General features: G+C 40.6%; 1 non-coding gene across 1 annotated transcript; it reads left to right on the top strand.

The window, feature by feature from the left end:
• The first annotated feature begins 6,058 nt into the window (after positions 1 to 6,058).
• Positions 6,059 to 6,132, top strand: Trnat-ugu (transfer RNA threonine (anticodon UGU)). Its single transcript has one exon. It is a non-coding gene; the product is annotated as a tRNA-Thr (tRNA).
• Positions 6,133 to 6,500: the final 368 nt, after the last annotated feature.

Raw genomic sequence — 6,500 nt, 5'->3', positions numbered from 1 at the left:
CCATGTGGGTGCCCATAGTAATACCTCGGATGGTTCCTTCAAAGCAGAAGTAACTGTAGGTGACGATATAGTTGGCCATTGCAACTTAGAAGGAGGTTGTCGGTGTGGAATCCGTCGAGCATTGGAAAAGGTGGTGTTCAATAGTGATAAGACCGTGGGTATTAGGAAAGTTAGTGTAAAGGGAGGTGGCATCGATAGTGACGAGCAGGGCACTGTGTGGTAAAGGGAAGGAAGTGTGGAGAGTCGGGGGAGGAAATCGTTGGCATCTTTTGTGTAGGAGGGCAGGTTCTGGGTAATAGGTTGAAGGTGTCGGTTTATGAAAGCAGAAATTGTCTTCGTGAGGCACAGTAAGTGGCCACAATGGGGTGCCCAGGGTAGTTAGCTGTATGGACTTCAGGAAGCCTGTATTAGGTAGGAATGCGGGGAGTGGTAAGGATGAGTAGAGAGATGGAGTCTGGGGAGAGATTCTGGGATGGGCCTGAGGATTTGAGTAGTGACTGGAGATCCTGCTGGATTCCTGGAATAGGGTTACAGTGGTAAGGTTTGTAGGTGGAAGTATGTGATGGATGGTGGAGCCTTTGTCCGCATCTAGGATTATAACATTGGGATCAGTTTTTACACGGTGTAATGCAGTTCTTTCTGCAGATGCAAGGTTGGTTTGAAAGTTGGTGAGGCAAGGTCTGAGGTTAAGAAATTCTTGTAAGTTAACAGGGGTGTCTTTAATCAGTCCTAAATCACAAACAGATAAGATATAATAGAGAGATTAAGTAGGTACATGAAGCAACTGTGATTATACGAAATAATTCTTTGTGTGTGTTTTCATTCATAATGTATAAAATATTGTACCAAAAACCAATGGAACAGTCAATCTATCCAATTTCTATTCAGTCTACACACGATGGGACATCAGCTACCCTAGGGGGAAAAGCTCTTGTTGTGAGATCTGCCTGACGAGTGTTATTTCGATACTTTCATCCCAGAAGACCCGAAATTGCACTCTTTGGTGTGACATAAACAAGCAGATGAGCTAATGTAGACCGAGTCTTCCCATGAGCCACACTGTCATTCGACAATAATTAATTATAGTATAATGAAGCAAAAGGCAGGAAGTGAAGAATGTTTGAGAAGGGAGTGAAGGGGCAGACCAAGGTGGAGGAAAGAATTTGCTGCGAGGAAGATTTACAGGGTGGAAAGATTATGGTAAGTGTTCCTGGTAGTGCATGATGGAAGGTGGCAGGGGAGGGGCAGGGGGTATACAGGCAGTGGCTGCCATTGTGTTAGAGCACAAGTGCATGTGAACACCCTGACATTTAACATCTCGGCAATTTTTATTAATGCTGTTGAACATAATGGTAATATGATATACACAGTGCTAAATCTACCACACTTTGCTATATTCTTCTCCTCTATAAGACTCCATCTGAAGTACTCCTTCAGTTGGGCATGTTTTAAGAACCTTTTGCACATGCCCATCTGGCATGACTTAATTGCCTTACGAGCCAAATACATAAGGATTTGGTAAATAGCATGCACGTTTTGCAGCATGCACAGCTAGCACTTATTGCTACACTACTCGTTTAGTTCGATGCCACGCTGCACACTACTGCTGAGTTTTGCCTCTTTCACTTGGCAAAAATCCCTGTAGATAGCCGAACAGTCCACAGATACGCCAATTAAATCACTAAAAATTAGATCAGACATCAGTATACGTTTTGATGACAGAAAAACATATTTTGTGAGATTCTGAATTAGATTTTGTTTTAAGTGTTACCAGAAACGAAAATTACCAGGAAAAGTTAAGCACAAAGAAACTAGAGCCTCCCAGACCAGATCCATTTACTGTGAAAGTGACGAAATCAAACATTATGGATGTGAAGTAAGAATGTTTGATTTTCAGCCCAGAAATTGATTTGTTAAGTAAGGATCCTGTATGTTTCTACGAAAAAATTAAAAAGCACAAAAACTCCCGTTTACACAAAAATGAGAAATGGATAGTATCAAAACTTCAACATTATTTCATTCTTGATCTATCTGTACTTAATTATCTGACAAAATTCCACAAAACAGTTCTTTCTTTTTCAGACAAGCTATGTGTTACTATTATGAAAAATGAAATGTCGTGTGGCTAGGGTCTCCCGTTGCATTATTATTATTTATTGTTATTACCATTATCGTCATTTATTATTATTACTGTTATTATTATCATTATTGGCAGTGGCTGTAGTTTTATTAAAAAATAGTTGATAAGCTAATTATTACACTGCATATGCTGTTAATTTCGCAATCTCACGTTTATCTGAATGTAAAAATTTGTGATCACCCAGAATGTATATTCACTAGCCACCACTGGCGGGATGCGTGTCTCGTGGGCTCCGAGGAATCACTTCATGATGTCATCAGAAAGGCCAAAAATATGACAGTGCTACCTCGTGATTAGCTGTGTAAGCAGCACTTATTGACATAAGCGAAATCAGTCACGTTTGCTACAGCCTTTATACAACCTTGCCCTCAGCTATCTTCACTTCGCAATGTCAAGTCAACACAGATTGTTTGAACGAAGCTTCCGTTATCAGAATGAAATGTAAAAACAACATTCAAATTCGAATATAATCTCGATTATAGTGACCTACTAATTAGTAACATAATCAGAGTTACAGATCAGAGTTTTACGTGGTTGATTGTAGCCAACTGATTACGAATTATTAGTTGAGTGGAAGAATGATTTATAACATATAACATATTACATAGTATGCCTTCAGGACAATATCTCTAATTTTTTTTAACATGTTGAGTGCGAATTACTAATGTAACTACCACTAAGACATTTGCAATACATAATTATGAATTTGTTTGCATTCATGCCAGCAGTAACAAATGTGGAAAAATGTATTAAATATGGGTAAAAGTTACGTAGCGGAACGCCACTTGCATTTTTGCAGTTTGTGTACGATACATGTACGTAACGTGCATCAAAACACACGTCGGATGCTTGTTCATTGGCTAATACATGTTTTCGGGCACAACCTAGTAGTTTTATTTTTTATTATGAAAAAATGATTTAAATATGGGAAAATGCATTTAAATATGGCACAAACAAAATATTAAGCAATGTCACACATCTGTCTGTTACCATGACCTTCATTTCTCATTTACCGAGTTCCATAACTGTCGACAAAATTATCACTTTTCAAGCTAATATAGAGCTGAGACTATGCTACAGATAAACTTATTATTCCAGCCAAGGTTTCCAGGGGGGGTGGCGGGGGGGAGGGGTGGGGGAGGGGTGGGGGGCATATTCAATATTGTACTCTAGCCCAGTTATGTTTATGTGCTCTTGCCCAATTTGTGTTACTGATATGCTTAAATTCTGATCGCTGTTGTTTTGTAAGTGAACCGCTGTATGCCATTCGCATCTTCCTATAAGTAGTTTCTCAAAATGCAGTTTATTTTTATGTGATATTTTGTTAAAAAGAACTGAATGAGGGATTATTAATAGATCTAAGCAGTACTGAGATCTCCAAATTGTAAGACTGTTACAGATGCAAGTCACTGATTATCAGAATGTATCAGGTACAGTTAAATGTGGAACAAAACATTTGAAATAAATCACAAAGCTTTAACTTAGTTTCAATTAAATTTTTTTTAATGTAGTAGGCAGTCACCATTTTGACATATATACACACTATACAACAACCAAATGGTACACGGCAGAGGATACCTTGTACCACTAAAAATCATCACCTTTCCTGTTCCACTCGCATATAGAGTGAGAGAAGAAAGGCCCCTATACGGGCCCTAATTTCTCATATCCTCTAAATTTTCTCAATAGTGTTTGACAAAAAGAAAATTGTCTCCCTCCAGGGATTCTCATATGAGTTTGCCAAGCACCTTCACAATACTCACACATTGTTTGAAACCACTGGTAGCCCATCTAGCAGCCTTGCTCTGAGTCACATCAGTGTGTTGGTTTAATCTGAACTGCTGGGGATCTCAAACACTGCAGCAGCACTCTGTGTCCTACAAAGGTGGTCAGAGTGATCTGCCTCTCATTCCCAATCTTCCAAAACGTATCCATCTTCCCAGAGGAAGGAACTAATGGTTCTGAAAGCTAGAAATAGTTTTTGTATTCAAGTGCTGTTTTCCTCTCTTATGTCATACAAAGCATTTCAAAATTTTACAAAGAGTATTGTCAGCCTTACCTATAACAGCAACGTCAAAATTAGATTAATACAAACCTTAGTGTGAACCAGCATATGCATCCTTGAGTTGAAACATTATGCTTAATTATAATTAATTATAAAAGGTGAGACTAGTAAAATCATTTTTTACTTTGTATTTTTCTTAATATACTAGGGTTTCCAATTTTCTGCCTGATGTCTAATGGCAGCCTGTTAAGGACTTTTGTATCAGAACATGAATTTTTATTCTGAATTGTAGGCAGGGATGCATAGTCTACATGGACATTATTTTTACTTCCAATATTTTGCAAGTTCATTTCACTGAAGGTAATAAAATTACACGTGTTATTAACTACAAATACTATTAGGGAGTAATTATATTGACGTGTAAGTGTAGGACTACCAGGACCCTGAAGAGATTTCTGTAAGATGATGAGCTATCTGTTTTATGCAATAATTTTACTCACATGGATAAAAAGTTCTGTTAACGTGCCATGTCAGATTTGTATGAAATCTTAAGCTTTTCATAACAGCCTCCATCAACATCAGCAGAGACTGTGTCTGACCGTCATAAAACTGCTGATAGTCACACTTTTATGCCCAGTGGACAGTGCCTGATTGGCTAAACTATTTCACGATGACATCGTACAGATGGCGTATGCTAAGGTGACGTTCTCTGCATTCGTAGGCTTTATTTGTGTTACTGTCCAGCATAGCTTGCAACATCGTCACTCGTATCGGTTGGTGAATATCGTACAGAATAGAGACCTGGATATATGAGTGGTTCAAAGACTTCTTAAGTAATAGAACCCAGTACATTGTCATCGATGGTGAGTATTCGTCAGAGATAGGGATATCATCAGGAGCACCCTAGGGAAGTGTGGTAGGACTGCTGATACTGTCTGACAGACCGGATGAGCAGCAATCTGCAGCTGTTTCTTGATGATACTGTGGTGTATGGGAAGGTGTCTTTGTTGAGGGACCTCGGGAGGATACAAGACGACTTGGACAAAGTTTCTAGTTGGTGTGACGAACAGACGCTAGCTCTAATGTAGAAAAATGTATGTAATGCAGATGAGTAGGAAAAACAGTTGTGTAGCGTTCAAAATACAGCATTGCAGTTGTGTTGTTTAAATGTCTAGGCATAATTCAGCAAAGCAGTACAAAATGGAATAGGTGTGTAAGGGTTGTAGTACATAAGGTATTACTGGTCAACTTTCAAACAATTGAAAATCCAGGATGGAATGTAACAATATTAACAAAAGGGGACACACACACACACACACACACACACACACACACACACACACACACACACACACGGTCAACCTGGGATCTCCTGCTTATGTGGCAGACGCTCTATCCATCTGAGCCACCGAGGACACAGAGGATAGTGTGACTGCAGGGATTTATCTCTGGCACGCCTCCCACAAAACCCACATTCTCAACGTATTGTCCCGCACTACATTCGTAGTGCCCCCGCCCATTATTCTCATTACTCGCAGCGCGTTGCTGATTCCCGTAAGAGTTCGGGCACTGTTTGTGCATTCGCACAGAAGAAGAAGATGGTCATGTTACCGGTGAGCCTTAACTATATATGTATATACTAAGATAGTATCTGTTCTTCCGGACATATATTAGTATATAGTATTAGTATTAATATATATATAGTTAAGGCTCACCGGCCACTTGACTATCTTCTTATTCTGTGCGGATGTACAAACAGTGCCCGAACTCTTAGGGGAATCGGCAATGCGCCGCGAGTAATGAGTATAATGGGCGGGGACACTACGAATGTAGTGCGGGACAATACGTTGAGAATGTGGGTTTCGCGGGAGGCGTGCCAGAGATAAATCCCTGCAGTCGCACTATCGTCTGTGTCCTCGGTGGCTCAGATGGATAGAGCGTCTGCCATGTAAGTAGGAGATCCCGGGTTCGAGTCCCGGTCGGGGCACACATTTTCATCTGTCCCCGTTGACGTAAGCAGCTAAGGGTGTTCATTTCATTGTAATTTCATTCTAATGAGCTGTACGGTCACCGATGGTATCTGTTCTTTTAGAAATGTCCGTAAGGACAGTTACCGCCTTAGTTTACATAACTGTAGCCACACTGCGAACAGCAGCACCTGTGCATGAGGGGAGCAGGGACGGGGTGGGTGAAAGGAGGAGGCTGGGGTGGGGAGGGGGAGGGATAGTAGGGTAGGGGTGGCAGACAGTGCAGTGTTGCTGAGTAGTGTGCAGGGACAAAGTGGAGACTGGGTAGGGCAGCTACGAGCAGTCGGGAGCTTAGACGTCAGGCGGGGTAGAGGTGGGACGGGATGAG

The sequence above is a fragment of the Schistocerca cancellata genome, chromosome 11 (genome assembly GCF_023864275.1).
Source record: "Schistocerca cancellata isolate TAMUIC-IGC-003103 chromosome 11, iqSchCanc2.1, whole genome shotgun sequence".
Lineage (NCBI taxonomy): Eukaryota > Metazoa > Arthropoda > Insecta > Orthoptera > Acrididae > Schistocerca > Schistocerca cancellata.
Note: the sequence above shows the minus strand (reverse complement) of the source record. Positions and strands in the feature narration are given on the sequence as shown.